Consider the following 24,205-nt stretch of genomic DNA (forward strand, 5'->3'; position numbering starts at 1 on the left):
AGAGTTACCCAAGGCGCAGGTTACTACCCCGACTGGAGGAAGAAGCATATGATACAGCTGATTGGCCACCTCGTGGCCGCGATAGAGAGGCATTCCAGCCAAAATCTCAGCCTCCACCCCAACGCCATTCAAATAAAAAGGCATGGGGAGATACGCCAGACCTGCGAGACATATTGGAGGACAAGGCAAAGCATTCAAGATCGATCTATGGATCATGAGGGCACACCACTCTGCGAGACGACAAACGTCACGCCGGATATAGTAAAAGCAAATCCGGTCGGGCTGAACACAGCGGGCAAGACCCATTCGAGCTGCGTCGTGATATAGCCCAATACAAAGGCGCCGCACACCCCTTATGCTTCACAGACAAAGTAATGGAACATCAATTCCCAGAAGGTTTCAAACCTGTAAATATTGAATCATATGCCGGCACAACAGATCCCGCAATATGGATTGAGGATTTCCTCCTCCACATCCACATGTCCCGCGGTGATGACTTACACGCCATCAAATACCTCCCACTAAAGCTCAAAGGACCAGCGCGGCATTGGCTTAACAGCTTGCCAGCGGACTCCATTAGCTGTTGGGAAGATCTGGAAGCCGCATTCCTCGACAACTTTCAGGGCACTTATGTGCGACCACCAGACGCCGATGATTTAAGCCACATAATTCAGCAGCCAGAAGAGTCGGCCAGGCAATTCTGGACTCGGTTCCTTACAAAGAAAAATCAAATCGTCGACTGTCCGGATGTGGAGGCCTTAGCGGCTTTCAAGCACAACATCCGAGACGAGTGGCTAGCCCGACACCTTGGTCAGGAAAAGTCGAAATCTATGGCAGCTCTCACGACGCTCATGACCCACTTTTGTGCGGGATAAGACAGCTGACTGGCTCGCAGTAATAACATATCAAAGAACCATGGTACCTCAGATATCAAGGACGGCAATAGCAGGTCACGTCGCAACAAGCATAAGCGCCGCATTAACAGCGAAAATACTGAGGATACGGCAGTCAATGCCGGATTCAAAGGCTCTAAACCTGGTCAGCGGAAAAAGCCATTCAAACAAAGTACACCGGGTCCGTCCAGCTTGGACCGTATACTCGATTGCTCGTGTCAAATACACGCACCCCAGACAAGCCAGCCAATCACACCAATAGGGATTGTTGGGTGTTCAAGCAGCCCGGCAAGTTAATTGCCGAAAACAAGGACAAGGGGCCACATAGCGATGACGAGGAGGAGCCCCGGCAGCCGCACACTGGAGAACAAAAGAGGTTTCCCCCGCAAGTGCGGATGGTGAACATAATATCCGCAACCCACTTCCCCAAGAGGGAGCGGAAGCGTGCGCTTAGGGACGTATATGCGTTGGAGCCAGTCGCCCCAAAGTTCAACCCTTGGTCCTCCTGTCTGATCTGTTGGGGAACGTAGTAATTTCAAAAAAAATCCTACGCACACGCAAGATCATGGTGATGCATAGCAACGAGAGGGGAGAGTGTTGTCTACGTACCCTCGTAGATCGGAAGCGGAAGCGTTAGCACAACGCGGTTGATGTAGTCGTACGTCTTCATGGCCCGACCGATCAAGCACCGAAACTACGGCACCTCCGAGTTCTAGCACACGTTCAGCTCAATGACGATCCCCGGACTCCGATCCAGCAGAATGTCGGGGAAGAGTTCCGTTAGCACGACGGCGTGGTGACGATCTTGATGTTCTACCGTCGCAGGGCTTCGCCTAAGCACCGCTACAATATTATCGAGGATTATGGTGGAGGACGGCACCGCACACGGCTAATAGATCTCAAGGATCAATTGTTGTGTCTTTGGGGTGCCCCCCTGCACCCGTATATAAAGGAGCAAGGGAGGAGGAGGCCGGCCCTAGGAGGAGGCGCGCCAAGTGTGGAGTCCTACTAGGACTCCCTAGTCCTAGTAGGATTCCACCTCCCATATGGAATAGGAAAAGAGGAAGGGAAAAGGAGAAGGAAGGAAGGGGGCGCCCCCCTTCCCTAGTACAATTCGGACCAGACCAAGGGGAGGGGTGCGGCCACCCTTGAGGCCCTTTTCCTTCTTTCCTGTATGGCCCAATAAGGCCCAATACGTATTCCCGTAACTCTCCGGTACTCCGAAAAATACCCGAATCACTCGGAACCTTTCTGATATCTGAATATAGTCGTCCAATATATCGATCTTTACGTCTCGACCATTTCGAGACTCCTCGTCATGTCCCCGATCTCATCCGGGACTCTGAACTCCTTCGGTACATCAAAACTCATAAACTCATAATATAACTGTCATTGAAACCTTAAGCGTGCGGACCCTACGGGTTCGAGAACAATGTAGACATGACCGAGACACGTCTCCAGTCAATAACCAATAGCGGAACCTAGATGCTCATATTGGCTCCCACATATTCTACGAAGATCTTTATCGGTCAGACCGCATAACAAAATACGTTGTTCCCTTTGTCATCGGTATGTTACTTGCCCGAGATTCGATCGTCGGTATCTCAATACCTAGTTCAATCTCGTTACCGGCAAGTCTCTTTACTCGTTCCGTAATACATCATCCTGCAGCTAACTCATTAGTTGCAATGCTTGCAAGGCTTAAGTGATGTGCATTACTGAGAGGGCCCAGAGATACCTCTCCGACAATCGGAGTGACAAATCCTAATCTCGAAATACGCCAACCCAACAAGTACCTTTGGAGACACCTGTAGAGCACCTTTATAATCACCCAGTTATGTTGTGACGGTTGGTGGCACACAAAGTGTTCCTCCGGTAAACGGGAGTTGCATAATCTCATAGTCATAGGAACATGTATAAGTCATGAAGAAAGCAATAGCAACAAACTAAACGATCAAGTGCTATGCTAACGGAATGGGTCAAGTCAATCACATCATTCTCCTAATGATGTGATCCCGTTAATCAAATGACAACTCATGTCTATGGTTAGGAAACATAACCATCTTTGATCAACGAGCTAGTCAAGTAGAGGCATAGTAGTGACACTCTGTTTGTCTATGTATTCACACATGTATTATGTTTCCGGTTAATACAATTCTAGCATGAATAATAAACATTCATCATGATATAAGGAAATAAATAATAACTTTATTATTGCCTCTAGGGCATATTTCCTTCACGATCACCTTCGATCGCAGGGACCACCCCACTAGTATCCGTCATGGCGGATTCGCCACACTGGTCATAGACCCAATCATCGACGGATTTCACCTCACTCGAGTCCTTATGGACGGCGGCAGCAGCCTGAACCTGCTTTATCAGGACACAGTGCGCAAAATGGGTATAGACCCCTCAAGGATCAAACCCACGAAAACGACCTTTAAGGGGGTCATTCCAGGTGTAGAGGCCCATTGCATAGGCTCAATTACACTGGAAGTGGTCTTCGGATCCCCGGATAATTCCGAAGCGAAGAGTTAATCTTTGATATAGTCTCGTTCCGCAGTGGTTATCATGCGCTGCTCGGGCGAACCGCATTCGCTAGATTCAATGCGTTACCGCATTATGCATACCTCAAGTTCAAGATGCCAGGACCTCGCGGAGTTATTACAGTCAATGGAAACACAGAGCGCTCTCTCCGAACAGAGGAGCACACCGCGGCCCTCGCAGCAGAAGCGCAAAGCAGCCTCTCAAGGCAATCAACCAGTTCGGCGCTTCAAAACCCAGACACCTTTTAAGCGCGCTCGGGGCAATCGGCAAATAGACTGCCTGGCGCGATCTGAGCTTGCGTAGCAATACGGAGGCCACCCCAATCCCAGCCCAACAGCGATATTCGTGTCGCGCGTACATAATTACGCATTAAAAATACCATGGGCATAGGCGGGGAGGGGGGCACAACTGCGGCACACCCCAAAACGCGGCCTAAACCGCACTAGGGGCTTCCCGTTTGGTTATTTTTTTTCTTTCAGGACCTTAATCTCTGGAAACACTGTCCGGCAACACTATTGCCAAACAGATGATGCAGCAACCAAGGAGGCAGACAACTATGTTATACCACGGAATTCCCAGGGTCTTACGTACCCCACAATGCGGTGTGAAAAGTCTGAAAACTTTCACAAGTGCGGCACCCTAAACTTATAGCATTATATGCATTAGCTCCGAATCATGTCTTTGGTCAAATGTTGGGTTTGCCCGGCTCCTATGTTTTGGTACCTTACGTTCCGCTCTATCGGCTAAGGTAGCGCTAGGAGAACTACTACGATTGTGTCCCGGTTCTGCCGGCTGAGCACCTCAGTAGAGAAAGCTAAAACTGACTGTCATGATAAGGCGAGAGACTGGTCGCTGTTCGGCGAGGTTTTTCGAGTCGCTAAAGACTTATGCCGCTTAGCGCGAGGGGCCGGCCCTGTCCAGCTTACAGGCGTGTATCGCGTCCCGAATTCGGCCTTCCGAATACCAGGGGCTTCACTGAAATTTAAAATTATAGAATTCTATGGCTAAGTGAGAGTGATAAAGCATTATTAGTCTGGTTGCCTTGTTCGTTGTGCTGAGCACCTCCCTCGAAGGACCCAAACATGGGAACAAGAGTGCTCAGGTTTATCCCGAACACCCCGGCACTCGTGGCATGGGGGCAGAAGCCGAGGACTAGCCATCTCTCATATTGGATAAACAGCCAAACAGAAGGTAATATTTTAAATTCCAACAAGCGTTGCATAGCGCATATGAAACAAGTTTTCATACATACAGGATAAAACGAGCAAGTCTCATTCAAATATTACATCTTTCGAACACTCGTCCGCGATGAGACGGGCGCCTGACAGAACACCCTCATAGTACATCTCGGGGTGGCGGTGCTCCTTGTCCTCTGGTGGCCCCTCCTTGACCAACTTCACGGTGTCTAGCTTGACCCACTGCAATTTCACATGGGCGAAAGCCCGACGTGCAGCTTCAATGCAGACAGATCGCTTGACGACCTCCAGCCGCGGGCAGGCATCCACGAGCCGCCTCACCAGGCTGAAGAAGCTGTTCGGAAGGGCGTCGCCAGGCCACAATCGGACTATAAAGCTCTTCATGGCCTGATCGGCCGCCTTATGTAGCTCGACCATCTGCTTCAGCTGGTCGCTCATTGGCACCGGATGTTCGGCCTCAGCATACTGAGACCAGAACAGCTTCTCCGTCGAGCTTCCGTCCTCGGCCTGGTAAAATTGTGCGGCATCGGACACACTGCAGGGCAAATCTGCGAATGCTCGTGAAGAGCTCCGGATCCGAGTAAGTAATCGGTAATTTACTTTTACATGCTTGCTTTGCATATAGAAAGCCTTACCCGCCGCTATCTTCTTCATCGTATCGATCTCTTGGAGGGCCTTTTGGGCTTCGGCCTTGGCGCTTTTTACACTCTCGAGGGCCGCGGCAAGCTCAGACTCCCGCGTCTTTGAATCAACCTCCAACGCCTCGTGCTTTGCCACGAGAGCCTGGAGCTCTTGCTGCACCTTGCCCACCCGAGCCTCGTGCTTCTCTCGCTCGGTGCGCTCCTTGGCCGTTGTATCTTCGGCCTTGGTCAGCGCTTGCTTCAGGGTCGCCACCTCGGTCATGGCCCCTGGCAAACATAAAATTATCCTGTCATTTTGCAATCGCGTCCTTTTTTATATATACATATCTATAGACGGGGTATTACTTACCCTTGTTCTCCTCGAGCTGCCTCTTGGCAAGGCCGAGCTCTTTCTTGGACCCCTCGAGGTCCTGCTTCAGTACGGCGACCTCCGCAGTTAGTGCGGCGGACGCCAGCAGCGAAGCCTACATATGCATATTGACATACTTATATTAGACTCCTGCGATATTATTTGATCCTCTGTTCGGCTTTTCTTTGTGAACACCGAACAAAGCATCAGGGGCTACTATCTATGTGGTAATATTTCTACTACATTTTAAGACACTTACCTCAAAGCCTGTTAGAAGGCTGGCACAAGCTTCAGTCAATCCGCTCTTGGTGGACTGAACCTTCTGGATCACCGCACTCATGATAGTGCGGTGCTCCTCGTCGATGGAAGCGCTGTGAAGCGCTTCCAGCAGATTGTCCGATGCCTCTGGATGGATAGAGGTCACCGGCACAGGCATCTTTCCCCTCTTAGAAGGAGACCGCCTGCCTGAGCCCGGAACCGCTGGAGGGTCCGGCACGGTGTTCGGCTGAGGGCCGAACTCGGAGCTCTCGGGGGCCCCGTCCACGCGGCTCCCAGAGTTCGAAAGGTCGCCTTGAGGCGCCTCCAAGACTGTCTCCCCTTGATCCGGTGCCTCTTGACACAACACCTCGGTGTCGTCGGCAGGATGAGGGGAGGTAGCGGTCGGGACTGGATCGCTATCCATGTCCGACAAGCCCAAGGAGTTGTCCGATGATACATCGATATTGGCTTGTGGCGGCCTGCATAATTGCGTTCGGTGTTAGGGAAAGCAGTGCGACAAAGGAATCCTAGGAGTTACTCTGGTATCCAAATACTTGACTCTGGGCAACCACTCGCCTTCGCCTTCGTCGACGGCGGTGGAACTGTCCGGAAGGAGAGTCCTTCCCTTCTTGGACCCTCCAGCCTCCCCAGTTGGGGCGGCCTTCCTTTTCTTGTCTCCCCCAGTCGGTGGGGGAGCATCTTCTTCTTCTTCCTCCTCGTCTTCGGGGGAAGAGTGCGCCGCAGAGTCATCATACGGTGAGTCCGACGATGCCTGGCGTCGGGAACTCTTTCGGGTTCCCTTGGCCTTCTTGGTCTTCTCTGGCACCTTATAAGGGGCCAGAGTCAGCATCTTCACCAGAAGAGCGTCTGCGGGGCCTTCGGGCAAAGGAGCCGGACAATCGATCTGTCCATCCATCTTCTGCCAGTCATGTCAAAGGTACAGGAGTTTAGATCCCGCATAGAGTTAATCTATATAAAAAATAAGTATCCTGTGAAAGGTAAAGCAGCTTACCACACTGGCTTGGCGCTTCGTGCTGAATCCGCGATCCTCAGTAATAGGGGGAGGGACCTCGGCACTTTTGAACAGCACCCTCTAGGCGTCTTCATGAGTCGTGTCGAAGAGCCTGTTCAGAGTTCGGTGCTGCGCTGGATTGAACTCCCACAAGTTGAACTCCCGTTGTTGCCACGGGAGTATCTGGCGGATGAGCATAACCTAGACTATGTTGACAAGCTTGAGCTTCTTGCCCACCATGTTTTGAATACATGTTTGGAGTTCGGTCAGCTCTTTCGAACTACCCCAGGACAAGCCCTTCTCTTTCCAGGAGGTGAGCCGCATGGGGATGCCAGATCGGAACTCGGGGGCCGCTACCCATGCGGGGTCGCGCGGCTCGGTGATATAGAACCACCCCGATTGCCACCCCTTTATGGTTTCCACAAAGGAGCCCTCGAGCCATGTTATGTTGGGCATCTTGCCCACCATGGTGCCTCCACACTCCACCTGGCGGCCGCCCACCACCTTCGGCTTGACATTGAAGGTCTTCAGCCATAAGCCGAAGTGGGGCTTGATGCGGAGGAAGGCCTCGCACACGACGATAAACGCCGAGATGTTGAGGATGGAGTTCGGGGCCAGATCGTGGAAATCCAGGCTGTAATAAAACATGAGCCCCCGGACGAAGGGATGGAGAGGGAATCCCAGTCCGTAGAGGAAATGGGTGAGGAATACCACCCTCTCATGGGGCCTGGGGGTGGGGATGAGCTGCCCCTCATCTGGGAGCCGGTGCGCAATGTCGTCGGGCAGGTATCCGGCTCTCCTCAGTTTCTTGATGTCACCCTCCATGATGGAGGAGACCATCCACATACCTCCCGCTCCGGACATGATTGGAGAAGGTCGAGGTGGGAAGTGCGGACTTGGGCGCTAGATCTCGAGTGTGCGAAAACGGATGGATAAGGGAGGAATAAGGCATGGATAGAAAGGTGAGTCCTTATCCCTTTATATGGGCGGACGAAACTAAGCGTCCCCACTTGCCTGGTAAAACTCGCTTATCCCCCAGGCGCCGTAATTGATGGCGCGGTTGGGTTACCCATGCCCGTATTGATGAGAATCCCATAATAAGGGGACACGATATCTGCTTTGACAAGACGTGTCAAAAAACTGCCTCGCGTTATGTGCGAGGGTGGTTAAAAGAAACGGTTCGGATCATCACCGGGCCATGACGTAACGTCATGCTGCCAAAACAAGCCAGCAGATTAGATCTGCGAAAATATTATTCTCTCTACGGTGGAATTTGGAACTTATTTTGCAGGGTCAGACACTATCCTCGTATTCAAATTCTTCTATGATGTATTCGGAGAAGGAACCCGCCTTGCAATGCCGAAGACAATACTGCGCGCCGGACTCATCGTCATTGAAGCCTGGTTCAGGGGCTACTGAGGGAGTCCTGGATTAGGGGGTCTCCGGACAGCCGGACTATCTCCATTGGCCGGACTGTTAGACTATGAAGATACACGATTGAAGAATTCGTCTTGTGTCCGGATGGGACTCTACTTGGCGTGGAAGGCAAGCTAGGCAGTACGGATATGGATATCTCCTCCTTTGTAACCGACCTTGTGTAACCCTAACCCTCTCCGGTGTCTATATAAACCGAAGGGTTTTAGTCCGTAGGTGTCAGGACCCCGACTCGATGTCACATCGATCTAGCTTGTAACACCTCATATCACTTTGCGGCCTCACGCACGGTATCCCCACGGGTGTTGCCTTACCTTCTCCCGGGACCGTTTGCGCCTTTTGGCTCACGTATATGATAGTGTCGCTAGCATCCATATGATAAGGAGCCCGGGCTGACATGACTAGTTGTAAACCCAAAGTGGCACAGACTTACAGGGACAGGCATCCATGACCCAGCTTCGAACGTGTCGGTCATCAGCAAGTGGGTCCGGGCTGTAGCACTAGGCTAGCAGGACTCCGGTAAACCAGGTTGTAGCGGGCTAACAGGACTCCGGTACTCAATGCGTGACATTTCCCCGAAGGGACAGACACAGGAACGAAGAAGGACACATGCCGGCCAGCCTAAGTGTTCTAGAGCAGTAGCAAGCTACCATGGCTCAGCGGTAACACTAGGAGACATTTCCCGGTAAGAGAGGCTACTAAAGATAAACAACTAGATAGTCAGATCCCACACATACCAAGCATTTCAATATCATACACACAATATGCTCGATATGTGCAAATACAACATGGCCTCACAACATGACTCTACGACACAAGTACTTTATTTAAGGCTCAGAGAGCCATACATAACATACACATAGGTACGGGTCACACGACCCAGCATTCAAGTCATACAGTCATACAAACCAGCAGCGGAAGTAACTTGTCTGAGTACAGACAACTAGTAAAATAAAAGAGGCTTGGAAAGCCTAGCTATACTACGTGGTCCTTCACAAGCTCAGGATCACCACCTGGGCCTTAGCCTACTCATTGATGTCAACGTCTACGAAGAACCCATCAGAAGGGGTTGCAGCGTCTTCTGTAAAAATATAAATTATAGCAACATGAGTACAAAGGTACTCAGCAAGACTTACATCAGATCCTACATACATGCACATTATCAAGAAGGGTTGGTGGAGTTGTTGCAGCAAGCCAGCTTTGACTCTTGGCTAGGCTATCCTACGAGACTTCAACTTGAAATGGTTTTGCGCACACGAGTCCACTACTCACCACTTCAATACACTACCGAGGATCCACCTCCGTCTTCCTACGGAAGAGCCATCCTCGGCACTCACACTTATCTTGAGGCTTTTAGCAGTTTCCATTTACTTGTCTATGAACTGTATAGGCAACCAAGTAGTCCTTTACCGCGGACGCGGCTATTCGAATAGATTATGTTAACCCTGCAGGGGTGTACTTCTTCATACACGCTCTCACCACTTACCGTCGTTTACACGACATGTACTCGGCAACCTTCAAGCAGAAGCCCAACGTGGGTGTCGGCCACGACCTACCTAATCACCTAAGTCTCCAATCCAGGTTTATCGCCTATCCAGGTTCCATCCGCAGGGAGTCCGGCCGAGGTTTCCCATACGGCCCCGAACGATGTGTACAGGGGTCCGTGACACCTAACGGGTGCCCGTTATCCCCGGCCACGTACCTACCGCATCACAGCCCACCCCTACGGTCAGCGCTGTCCACGGCCTCCAGTAGGCTACAAACACCAGAAACTACTTGCAACTCCTGGATGGAGAACTAGGGTGAATAAGAAGCCGAGAGGGTCCATTGGTTTCGGGCCCAATGCATGGTAGTAGCTGATTCTTAAATCACACATACAGATCTCAGTGCTTAAGGTCGGCTTCAATGAAACAACCCACCATGTACTCCTACATGGCCTCTCATCGATACCTTTACCAAATCGTGTTCACCACACCACTCTCATTACCGACATAATCATTTCACTCTAGCCCATCACCCAGATGAACCAGACCTGACACGACTCTAAGCATAGCAGGCATAGCAAGGTAGGAACAACACATACATATGGCTCAATCAACTCCTACACATGCTAGTGGGTTTCATCTAGTTACTGTGGCAATGACAGGTCATGCAGAGGAAGTGGGTTCAACTACCGTAGCACACAGCAGTTTGAAACGCGTTGTCTTAATGCAGTAAAAGAGAGCAGGAGCGAGAACATGGGATTGTATCGATATGATCAAATGGTTGGTTGCTTGCCTGATGGTTCGATGCACTGATACGGTTCTTTGTTAGGGTAATCACGGTACTCCTCGGAGGCAGAACCTGCCGCAAGAACACCGATACACAACCATCACCAAACAATGTGCAACAATATGATGCATGCATGAAACATGGCAATATGAGTGAGTTGGGCTAATGCAACTAAGACCAGAAGGGTTTGAACCAATTTGAATAAAAGATTCAAATTTCAAACTCAAACATGGCCCCTTTAAAGTGTTTTTCCTTGTTCTGCATTAAACATCAGGTTAACTTGTTTAATCATGCATGAAAATAGTACAAATGGATAGATTGGATTTTTCTGATCATTTTTCATATATAATTTGTCTGATTTGGAGTTACAGAATAAAAGTTATGAATTTTTGAAGTTTAAACTATATTCTGGAATTTCCTATATTAGATTAAATCCAGAAAATCAATTACTGCGTCAGCCTGACGTCAGTGTGACGTCAGCAGGTTAACGGGACACGTCCGGGTCAAACCTAACAGTGGGTCCCGCGTGTCAGTGTGATTAGATTAGTTAAAGTTTAATTAAAACTAAACCTGTTTAATTAACAGGGCTGGGCCCCACCTGTCATTGACTCAGGAGAGTCAACCAGGGCCCACCCGTGGTCAAACCCGGGTCAGCTTCACCGGCATTTAGCCGCCGGCGAGCCCGACGCGGCGGCGGAAGTGATTTTTGCTGTTCCGGCAACCAAACGAGCCGCGGAGGCCACCGGAGAGGAGCTGAGGTCGAGCCGCAGCTCTTGGTGGAGTCCGTTGGGGTCGGGGTGGCCGGAGTTGGCGCCGGCAACGACTTTGGCGGCCACCGGTGTTCGGCCGAAGTCGAACTTGACGCAAGAGGGGTCGGTGAGGTGCAGGGAGTAGCTAGTTAGGTGCTACGTGATGCGGTGAGCATGATGGACACCGTGGAGTGGTCGGAGGGTGACCGGGAGCACGTCGGCGACGAGCTCCACGGTGGTGGGTGCGGTTGAGCTCCGGGAGGTCGCTACATGGATCGGGAGCAAGAAAGAAGGGAGGGGAAGATGGCTAAGCTCACGGGGAGTTCGACGAACCCTTGGTGCGGCCGGGGACGGACCGGAGCGACGACGGCGTTGAAGGGGATCTCCGGCAACGGCGGTTCGGTCGAGGTCGATGCAGTGGGCTCGGGCCTTGCGAGTGCTCGGGGCTCGGCTTGCTCGAAGGAGAGGAGGGTAGCGGAGCTCCTGGACACGGCGGAACGGCGTGGGGTCGACAGGGGGGCGTGGCTACGGCGAGGGGGTGGCGGCGATGGCGTCGGCCATGGCGGGGGAGCGCGAGAGAGAGGGGTTGGGGGAGAATGGAGGTGTCCTGCGGGTTCACGGCGCTGCGTGGAGCTCATCCATCCAGCCCCGAGGCGAGGAGGTGGAGCAGGGCGGCAGCCAGCTGCGTGGCGCGCGCTGCGGTCGCCGTCGGGCACCTGCCTGCCTGCCTGGCCGGCAAGCAGCTCGCTGGAGCGGCGCTGGGCTGGGCCGGCAGGTGGGCCGGGTGCTGGGCGCCAGGTAAGGTTTTTCTATTTTTTCTGTTTTCTGTTTTTTAATACTTCTGCAACTTTGTTGAATTAATAAAAATACTTAGGCAACTCCTAAAATCACCAAACTACTCCTGGTCCATAGTTGGATTATTTCCAACATGAAACATTTTAGTTTGGAGATATTTGGGCATCTGAATATTTTATATAATTTTAAATGCCCAAATTCAAATATCTATGATTTAATTCAAAGGCCCTAGGATGACCTAGGAAAATGTGCATCACTTTTGTCAGGGGTTCTGAACCAGGACAAGAATGATGGGCATTTTAGAAGGGCATTTCAGGTTCATTGAAAAAGTTTTTAGTGAACCCTAGTTGGTTTCAGAGGGGGCTGGGGGTTCTGTCATCCCCATTTCAGGTTTCTGATGAAAGAATAAACATGATGCAACACTCTAATGCATGACTAGCTAGGGTGTGACAACTCACCCCCACTCAAAAGAATCTCGTCCCGAGATTTGGGTTCCTCTGGAAAGAGGGCGGGGTACTCGAGTTGAAGACGATCCTCCCTTTCACAAGTTGCTTCATCCTCAGAATGGTGCGACCATTGAACTTTGAGAAACTTGATATTATGACGTCGAGTGGTACGCTCGGCCTGATCGAGGATACGAATGGGGTACTCTCGATATGTGAGATTATCTTGGAGATCAAGCATTTCGTGGTCCACTCCACGGATAGGATCCGAGAAGCAACGCCTGAGTTGAGAAACGTGGAAGACATCGTGGACTCTGGAGAGATGTGGAGGTAGTTCCAACTGGTAGGCAACTTCTCCTCGTTTAGCGAGAATGCGAAAAGGTCCAATGTAACGAGGAGCCAATTTGCCTTTGATACCGAAACTATGGGTTCCCTTCAGAGGGGTAACCCGAAGGTAAGCCTTCTCGTCAACCTCGAAAGTCATAGCCTTATGTTTTCGGTCATATTGACTCTTTTGACGAGATTGGGCTGTTTTCAACTTTTCACGAACAATGCGAACTTGCTCTTCTGCTTCCTGAATCATATCCGGGCCAAAGAATTGTCTTTCCCCGGTTTCTGACCAGTTAAGGGGTGTTCGACACCGTCGTCCATAGAGAACTTCAAAAGGGGCTTTATCCAAGCTAGACTGATAGCTGTTGTTATAAGCAAATTCGGCAAATGGAAGGCATTTCTCCCACTCCATTTCGAATGAGATAACAGAGGCTCGAAGCATGTCTTCTAGGATCTGGTTGACGCGTTCCACTTGACCACTTGATTGAGGGTGGAAGGCGGTGCTAAAAGAGAGACGGGTTCCCATAGCATTTTGGAAACTTTCCCAAAATCGAGAGGTGAAAAGACTTCCTCGATCCGAGTTAATTTCCAAAGGAACACCATGGAGAGACACGATTCGGGAGATGTATAAGTCTGCCAACTGACTAGCGGTTATACTCTCACGAACAGGTAAGAAATGGGCTACCTTGGAAAGACGATCGACCACGACGAAGATAGCATTATTCCCTTTCTTGGTCCTGGGTAAACCGGTAATGAAATCCATACCAATTTTATCCCATTTCCATTCAGGAATGGCTAGGGGTTGAAGGGTGCCAGCAGGCCGTTGATGCTCTGCTTTTACACGACGGCAGACGTCGCAATTAGCAATATACTGAGCAATTTCTCTCTTCATCCTAGTCCACCAGAACCTCTGGCGTAGGTCCTGATACATCTTAGTACTACCGGGATGAATGGTGAGAGGAGATTCATGAGCTTCCTGAAGGATCAATCGTCTCAGGTTTCGCACCTTGGGAACCACTAGTCGATTCCCGAAGTATACGACCCCTTGATCATCAATGGAGAAACAATTTGCAACTCCTTTCTTGATGTTTCTCTTGATGCGGGAAATTTCCGGATCTACCTTCTGTGCTTTGATGATCTGATCCGTAAGGGTAGGTTTCGCCACCAAGGTGGAGAGAAAACCTTGAGGAACAATGTGAAGGTTAAGCTTCTGAAATTCTTCATGGAGAAGCGGTTGACTTTGTTGTAACATCAGGTTGTTACAATAAGATTTACGACTTAGCGCATCAGCCATGACGTTAGCTTTCCCTGGGGTGTAAGTTATTCCTAAGTCGAAATCTGTGATCAACTCAACCCAACGTCTTTGCCTGAGATTCAAATCCGGTTGGGTGAAGATGTACTTCAGACTTTGGTGATCAGTGAATATTTCGCAACGATTACCGAGGAGGTAATGTCGCCAGGTCTTAAGTGCATAGACTACGGCTGCAAGCTCTAGATCATGAGTAGGATAATTCTCCTCATGTGGGTACAATTGCCGTGAAGCGTAAGCAATTACGTGTCGATCTTGCATGAGAATGCAACCTAGTCCTTGTCGCGAGGCGTCGCAGTAGATAACGAAGTCCTTGGAGAAGTCTGGCGGTACCAGTACGGGAGCAGAGGTCAGGCGTCTTTTCAATTCCTGAAAGCTATGCGCACATTGTGGAGTCCACTCGAACTTTTTATCTTTCTTGAGGAGTTCGGTTAGAGGTTTAGCAACTTTGGAGAAGTTTTCGACAAAGCGACGGCAATAGCTCGCTAAGCCCAGAAAACTCCGAACTTGCTTGACCGATTCAGGTGGAGTCCAATTAAGGACGGCTTGAACTCGCTCAGGGTTAACAGCAATACCTTTACCAGATATTACATGACCCAGATAGGTCACTTCTGACAACCAAAATTCACATTTAGAGAATGTGGCATAAAGACGATGCTCTCAAAGTTTCTTCAGCACTAGCCTTAGATGTTCGGCATGTTCTTCCTCATTCTTGGAGTAGATGAGTATATCATCGAGATAAACCACGACGAATTTATCCAAATACTCCATGAAGATTGAGTTCATTAACCGAGAAAAGGTGGCTGGAGCATTGGTTAAACCGAAGGACATGATGGTGTACTCGTACTGGCCATAACGAGTAACAAAGGCCGTTTTAGGAATGTCCCCGTTCCTGATTTTGATTTGATGGTAGCCCAACCTCAAATCCATTTTGGAGAAGACTGAGGATCCAGCGAGCTGATCATACAGGTCGTTGATCCTGGGGAGCGGATATTTGTTCTTGATTGTGACCAAATTGACAGGTCGATAATCTACAACCATCCGGTCCGTACCATCCTTCTTCTTGACGAAGATGATGGGGCAAGCCAACGGAGATGAACTAGGTTGGATGAAACCCTTTTTCAAGGACTAATCGAGTTGTTTCTTAAGCTCGGCTAGTTCTAGTGGTGCCATCTTATAGGGTCTTCTAGCAATCGGGGCGGTTCCTGGAATAAGGTCTATTACGAACTCAACATCCCTGTCAGGTGGAACACCTGGCAATTCCTCTGGGAAGACATCCGGGAAGTCACGGACTACCGGAACGTCCTCAAGGTCTGGCAAAGGGCTGGCGTTAAGAGAATATAACTGTCGCTTGGCTATTCGGGTCAAGACATTGACTATCTTCCCCGAAGGATGAGTGAGTTGAACAGTCCTAGAGAAGCAATCAATTTTGGCATGATGAGCTGACATCCAATCCATACCCAAAATGATATTAATATCTGAAAATTTGAGAGCTATCAAAGATGCAAGGAAAACAAGTCTGTCGACTTGGATTTCATTTCCATAACTTACCCTGGAGGTTTGCCATCTAGAACCGGGAGTAGAAATTTCCATAGTGGATGGCATGTCACAGAATGCGGTGTTATGCAAACGAGCATAGTTCTCGGATATAAATGAATGAGAGGCTCCTGTATCGAAAAGAACAGATGCCGGGTGGCAATTAACAAGGAGCGTACCGAGAACGACGTTGGGATCCTCTTGAGCTTCTTCGGCAGAGATACAGTTGACATGGCCACGTGTAGCGGTGGCCGGCTTGGCGTGGAACACTTTCCCTGTCGGCTTGCCACGGCCAACAGCTTTAGCAGGTTGGTTGGGGTTGGTCTGGGAACACTCACGCATATAGTGGCCAGATTCCCCACACTTGAAACAAGTCACGGAACTGGTACGTGGAGGAGCACTGTTGGTTGGACCACCATAGGACTTGGCTGGTGCAGGCTGTTGAACGGGGCGAGGCGCCTGGAAGGATGGCCTCGGTGTGAACCTGGGTGGCAGGGCAGTGTTGGGCACCCACACGCGGCGCTTCTGAGGACCAGCACCGGATGAGGAACCCACGTCACGGCCATGCTTGCGTGTTGCGTCATAATCAGTCTGACCAGTCTCAGCATTGATGGCCTTGTTAACAAGCTTCTGAAAAGATGTGCACTCATGCAGACGGAGGTCGCGGCGAAGCTCAGGACTAAGCCCCTTACGGAACCTTGCTTGCTTCTTGGCATCGGTAGAAACTTCCTCAGTGGCATATCGTGCGAGGTTACCGAACTCCCTGCTGTAAGCATCCACAGAGAGTCGGCCTTGGGTGAAACTGCAAAATTCCTCACGTTTACGGTCCATGAGACCCTCCGGAATGTGGTGTTCACGGAAAGCCTCGCTGAATTCAGCCCAAGTAGTGACATGGCCCGCTGGGCGCATAGCTCCATAATTCTCCCACCAGAGACTGGCGGGGCCTTCAAGATGATATGCAGCAAAGGTGACCTTGTCAGCCTCGGCTACTAGTGCGGAGCGCAGTTTGTGAGAAATACTGCGAAGCCAGTCATCAGCGTCGAGAGGCTCGACGGAGTGGTGGAACGTGGGTGGATGTAACTTGATGAAATCACTGAGTGACACCACGTTATTCCTCTGATGGTGTGCTGTGTTCTGTTCAATACGCTCCAACAAACGGTTGGTCTCCCACTTGTTTCTCTCAGCTTCCAGCATAACCTCGGCTAGGGAAGGAGGATGAGGCAGATTTGCATTCCTGACTTCACTGCCTTCGGCCGGCTCTTGAGGAGCGGGGTTATTGCGCGTGTTGACCATCCTAGGTAAACAAGACAATGATTTAGTCAGAATGATAAGATTCCGACATAGAATACAGAATGTAAGGAGTAACTCGGAATGCAGGATGATCATCCGTATGACATGGTAGATACAGAAACTGCTTCTTTATTCCATCGTCATACACACCATACAAGGTTTAGTACAAGACCAAACAAGGTACTATTACGGTGAAAATAGGATTACATCTCATCGGAGGCATCCCAAGCTCCTATACATTATTTTTCTACACCTCCGGAAGGCGGTACAAACTAGGTCATATCCCACGAGTCACGCAGGACGATAGACGACACAGCTAGCACGAACTAGTGATACTACCACTAACTCAGACCGATCCGTAGTAGTCCTCATAGAAGTCACCTCCATAGCCAAGAAGCTCAACATGATCATCCGGAAACAGACGATCTCGCGGAGCTTGTGGACCATAGGGGCTAGGATGAGGTCTTGGACCAACAGACGGTGGCCTGCGGGGACCGCGAGGTGGGGTGATGCTTCCTACATCACGCCAACCCATCACGTCTGGCAGAGCAGATCTCACAGGATAGAGATCGCGCATATCCGAATATCCAGCTTGCACCGCCGGTGCAAACCGAGTCAACGTGGCCCAATGGTCAGCACGGGTATTGAAAAGCTCTAGCCTTAAGGCCCGATTTTCACGGTCCTTATCCTCGAGCATCTCAGCAGTGGTGCGAGTCCGTGAATCCTCCTGAGTGGGGTCAGCATAGATAGCCTGGAGATACCCTTGTGCTCCCGGAAGTGATCCTGGCATATACCGGAAATCAGAGTCCCGAAATAGGCTAGACCTGACTCGCATGATGGTCATCATAGAGTAGGCGGCGTCCTGCACAGCCATCTCAATAGTAACCCCGAGTCCATAGGAGCAGTGAAGGGGCTCGGTGGATCCAGGATAAGATGGAAATATCCTGACAGTGTAGAGATACTGGCTTTGATTAAAGTCTCGAAATTGCTCTTCGACCGTGTACTCAGGATACCAACGGTATCCAGCCTCAGTCATTACCCTGACCAACATGGCGGTATGACCGGGTACATCTAGGCATCGAGTCAGGCGAACCACTTGATTGAGGTCGCGAGTGGCCATCTGAAAGCACAATCATAATGCAAAGGCATTAGAATTCCTAGCAAAATTTCGGCAGCATAACAGCTGTAAATGCTCAAGAAGGATTTGAGACATTTGACAAAGGATTTCATACACACTCAACATCATCATATCAAAGTTCTGAGTCCATCCTAACAACATAATGTGGTAGTAGAACTGAACTAGGCTTGTATCCATCAAACCTATAAGGTACTACTGATTAGTAACACGTGATCCTGATAGAGAGAATAGATCCTAATTCCTTAACCCCCGGTGGAAGAATAGACTGACTCAGATCAGAATGTCATAAGATAAAGAAGTAAAAAGAGCCTTACGTTCCAACCCACAAACAATTCCCCTACATATAACTAAAGAATTTCTAGACTCAACATCGACCAGTTTGGCTTGGAGAACCTACAGGCAGTCCGGCTCTGATGCCAACGCTGTCAGGACCCCGACTCGATGTCACATCGATCTAGCTTGTAACACCTCATATCACTTTGCGGCCTCACGCACGGTATCCCCACGGGTGTTGCCTTACCTTCTCCCGGGACCGTTTGCGCCTTTTGGCTCATGTATATGATAGTGTCGCTAGCATCCATATGATAAGGAGCCCGGGCTGACATGACTAGTTGTAAACCCAAAGTGGCACAGACTTACACGGACAGGCATCCATGACCCAGCTTCGAACGTGTCGGTCATCAGCAATAGGGTCCGGGCTGTAGCACTAGGCTAGCAGGACTCCGGTAAACTGGGCTGTAGCGGGCTAACAGGACTCCGGTACTCAATGCGTGACATTTCCCCGAAGGGACAGACACAGGAACGAAGAAGGACACATGCCGGCCAGCCTAAGTGTTCCAGAGCAGTAGCAAGCTACCATGGCTCAGCGGTAACACTAGGAGACATTTCCCGGTAAGAGAGGCTACTAAAGATAAACAACTAGATAGTCAGATCCCACACATACCAAGCATTTCAATATCATACACACAATATGCTCGATATGTGCAAATACAACATGGCCTCACAACATGACTCTATGACACAAGTACTTTATTTAAGGCTCAGAGAGCCATACATAACATACACATAGGTACGGGTCACACGACCCAGCATTCAAGTCATACAGTCATACAAACCAGCAGCGGAAGTAACTTGTCTGAGTACAGACAACTAGTAAAATAAAAGAGGCTTGGAAAGCCTAGCTATACTACATGGTCCTTCACAAGCTCAGGATCACCACCTAGGCCTTAGCCTACTCATTGATGTCAACGTCTACGAAGAACCCATCAGAAGGGGTTGCAGTGTCTTCTGTAAAAATATAAATTATAGCAACATGAGTACAAAGGTACTCAGCAAGACTTACATCAGATCCTACATACATGCACATTATCAAGAAGGGTTGGTGGAGTTGTTGCAGCAAGCCATCTTTGACTCTTGGCTAGGCTATCCTACGAGACTTCAACTTGAAATGGTTTTGCGCACACGAGTCCACTACTCACCACTTCAATACACTACCGAGGATCCACCTCCGTCTTCCTACGGAAGAGCCATCCTCGGCACTCACACTTATCTTGAGGCTTTTAGTAGTTTCCATTTACTTGTCTATGAACTGTATAGGCAACCAAGTAGTCCTTTACCGCGGACGCGACTATTCGAATAGATTATGTTAACCCTGCAGGGGTGTACTTCTTCATACACGCTCTCACCACTTACCGTCGTTTACACGACATGTACTCGGCAACCTTCAAGCAGAAGCCCAACGTGGGTGTCGGCCACGACCTACCTAATCACCTAAGTCTCCAATCCAGGTTTATCGCCTATCCAGGTTCCATCCGCAGGGAGTCCAGCCGAGGTTTCCCATACGGCCCCGAACGATGTGTACAGGGGTCCGTGACACCTAACGGGTGCCCGTTATCCCCGGCCACGTACCTACCGCATCACAGCCCACCCCTACGGTCAGCGCTGTCCACGGCCTCCAGTAGGCTACAAACACCAGAAACTACTTGCAACTCCTGGACGGAGAACTAGGGTGAATAAGAAGCCGAGAGGGTCCATTGGTTTCGGGCCCAATGCATGGTAGTAGCTGATTCTTAAATCACACATACAGATCTCAGTGCTTAAGGTCGGCTTCAATGAAACAACCCACCATGTACTCCTACATGGCCTCTCATCGATACCTTTACCAAATCATGTTCACCACACCACTCTCATTACCGACATAATCATTTCACTCTAGCCCATCACCCAGATGAACCAGACCTGACACGACTCTAAGCATAGCAGGCATAGCAAGGTAGGAACAACACATACATATGGCTCAATCAACTCCTACACATGCTAGTGGGTTTCATCTAGTTACTGTGGCAATGACAGGTCATGCAGAGGAAGTGGGTTCAACTACCGTAGCACACAGCAGTTTGAAACGCGTTGTCTTAATGCAGTAAAAGAGAGCAGGAGCGAGAACATGGGATTGTATCGATATGATCAAATGGTTGGTTGCTTGCCTGATGGTTCGATGCACTGATACGGTTCTTTGTTAGGGTAATCACGGTACTCCTCGGAGGCAGAACCTGCCGCAAGAACACCGATACACAACCATCACCAAACAATGTGCAACAATATGATGCATGCATGAAACATGGCAATATGAGTGAGTTGGGCTAATGCAACTAAGACCAGAAGGGTTTGAACCAATTTGAATCAAAGATTCAAATTTCAAACTCAAACATGGCCCCTTTAAAGTGTTTTTCCTTGTTCTGCATTAAACATCAGGTTAACTTGTTTAATCATGCATGAAAATAGTACAGATGGATAGATTGGATTTTTCTGATCATTTTTCATATATAATTTGTCTGATTTGGAGTTACAGAATAAAAGTTATGAATTTTTGAAGTTTAAACTATATTCTGGAATTTCCTATATTAGATTAAATCCAGAAAATCAATTACTGCATCAGCCTGACGTCAGTGTGACGTCAGCAGGTCAACGGGACACGTCCGGGTCAAACCTGACAGTGGGTCCCGCGTGTCAGTGTGATTAGATTAGTTAAAGTTTAATTAAAACTAAACCTGTTTAATTAACAAGGCTGGGCCCCACCTGTCATTGACTCAGGAGAGTCAACCAGGGCCCACCCGTGGTCAAACCCGGGTCGGCTGCACCGGCGTTTAGCCGCCGGCGAGCCCGACGCGGCGGCGGAAGTGATTTTTGCCGTTCCTGCAACCAAACGAGCCGCGGAGGCCACCGGAGAGGAGCTGAGGTCGAGCCGCAGCTCTTGGTGGAGTCCGTTGGGGTCGGGGTGGCCGGAGTTGGCGTCGGCGACGACTTTGGCGGCCACCGGGGTTCGGCCGAAGTCGAACTTGACGCAAGAGGGGTCAGTGAGGTGCGGGGAGTAGCTAGTTAGGTGCTACGTGATGCGGTGAGCATGATGGACACCGTGGAGTGGTCGGAGGGTGACCGGGAGCACGTCGGCGACGAGCTCCACGGTGGTGGGTGCGGTTGAGCTCCGGGAGGTCGCTACACGGCTCGGGAGCAAGAAAGAAGGGAGGGGAAGATGGCTAAGCTCACGGGGAGTTCGACGAAGCCCTTGGTGCGGCCGGGGACGGACCGGAGCGACGACGGCGTTGAAGGGGATCTCTGGCGACGGCGGTTCGGTCGAGGTCGATGCAGTGGGCTCGGGCCTTGCGAGTGCTCGGGGCTCGGCTTGCTCGAAGGAGAGGAGGGTAGCGGAGCTCCTGGACACGGCGGCACGGCGTGGGGTCGACGGGGGGGCGTGGCTACGGCGAGGGGGTGGCGGCGATGGCGTCGGCCATGGCGGGGGAGCGCGAGAGAGAGGGGTTGGGGGAGAATGGAGGTGTCCTGCGGGTTCACGGCGCTGCGTGGAGCTCATCCATCCAGCCCCGAGGCGAGGAGGTGGAGCAGGGCGGCAGCCAGCTGCGTGGCGCACGCTGCGGTCGCCGTCGGGCACCTGCCTGCCTGCCTGGCCGGCAAGCAGCTCGCTGGAGCGGCGCTGGGCTGGGCCGGCAGGTGGGCCAGGTGCTGGGCGCCAGGTAAGGTTTTTCTATTTTATTCTGTTTTCTGTTTTTTAATACTTCTGCAACTTTGTTGAATTAATAAAAATACTTAGGCAACTCATAAAATCACCAAACTACTCCTGGTCCATAGTTGGATTATTTCCAACATGAAACATTTTAGTTTGGAGATATTTGGGCATCTGAATATTTTATATAATTTTAAATGCCCAAATTCAAATATCTATGATTTAATTCAAAGACCCTAGGATGACCTAGGAAAATGTGCATCACTTTTGTCAGGGGTTCTGAACCAGGACAAGAATGATGGGCATTTTAGAAGGGCATTTCAGGTTCATTGAAAAAGTTTTTAGTGAACCCTAGTTGGTTTGAGAGGGGGCTGGGGGTTCTGTCATCCCCATTTCAGGTTTCTGATGAAAGAATAAACATGGTGCAACACTCTAATGCATGACTAGCTAGGGTGTGACAGTAGGACAACAACCATAACATACAATCATACCGCAGGCTAGCTTCTAGGGTTTAGCCTCTCTGATCTCGTGGTAGATCTACTCTTGTACTACTCATATCATCAATATTAATCAAGCAGGACGTAGGGTTTTACCTCCATCAAGAGGGCCTGAACCTGGGTAAAACATCGTGTCCCCTGCCTCCTGTTACCATCTGGCCTAGACGCACAGTTCGGGACCCCCTACCCGAGATCCGCTGGTTTTGACACCGACAGGGAGCATCATGGAATTGGCGATGGAGAAAGGTTGGTGATGACGAAGATCGAGGACCCCCCCCCCCTCTCCGGAGCCCCAAACGGACTCCAGATCTGGCCTCCCGATGAAGAATAGGAGGTGGCGGCTCCGTCTCGTGAAACGCGATAACTCTCCCTGGTTTTTTCTCTGAAAATAGGATTTTATAACGTCAGAGATAGGGTCTGCGGGGCCACCAGGTGGGCACAACCCACGTGGGCGCACCAGGAGGGGGGCGCCCCCTGGTGGGTTTTGCTCCCGAGGGACCCCCTTCGGTGGTTCTTGGCTCCAGTATTTTTCTTTTATTGTATAAAAATTCTCAAAAAAGGTTTGTTCCATTCCAAGAACTTTTATTTCTGCACGAAAACAACACCATGGTAGTTCTACTGAAAACATCGTTAGTCCGGGTTAGTTTCACTCAAATCATGCAAATTAGAGTCCAAAACAAGAGTAAAAGCATCAGGAAAAGTAGATATGATGGAGACGTATCATACGACACTCCCGAATGCGAAGAGGTGGCCAGGGACGGAGATATCCCCGGAGCGGATGCCTTCGCTAATGACTAAGCGAGCCATCGATCCTTTGGTGATCCCACATCAGAACTCTCAATGAAAGCAACAATGTCGGTGTCAAAACCGGCAGATCTCGGGTAGGGGGTCCCGAGCTGTGGATCTTGGATCAATGGGGAACAGGAAACACAGGGACAATACTTACCCAGGCCGGGCCCTCTCAAAGAGGTAAAACTCTATGTCCTGGTTGATTGTATTGATGTATGTATGACAATTACAGAATTGGTCTACCACGAGATCAGATGAACTAAACCCTAGGCGAGTAGGATGATGGTTCTTCTTCTAGGCTCTACGGACTAAACCTCTGGTTTATATAGACACCAGGGGTACCTAGGGTTACACATGGTCGGTTGCCATCAGGGAATAACCATGCTGATTCTTCCATCTTGACTTGGAGGTCACACCAAGGCTTCGAAGGTTTCCTTCCCAAACACGGAGTCGACTTATAGCTCGACCTTCGAGTAGTTATAGAGTGACCCATCTGTCCGGCCCATAAGAGATAGACTGGCAGCCCGAGAACCCCTTAGTCCAGGACTCCCTCAGTAACCACTTCAGAAAGGGACTATGTCAAAGCTCAAGGCTTCGATATGGTAGTTATTGAGGGTCCTGAATACTACGTCAATTGTGACCCTCCCCGTGCAACAAATTTCCTTGCCAGGGATGATTCCCTTGAACTTTTGTTAGTGGGCATGATGTAGGAA

This window comes from Triticum dicoccoides, chromosome 2A (assembly GCF_002162155.2).
Source record: "Triticum dicoccoides isolate Atlit2015 ecotype Zavitan chromosome 2A, WEW_v2.0, whole genome shotgun sequence".
Classification (NCBI taxonomy): domain Eukaryota; kingdom Viridiplantae; phylum Streptophyta; class Magnoliopsida; order Poales; family Poaceae; genus Triticum; species Triticum dicoccoides.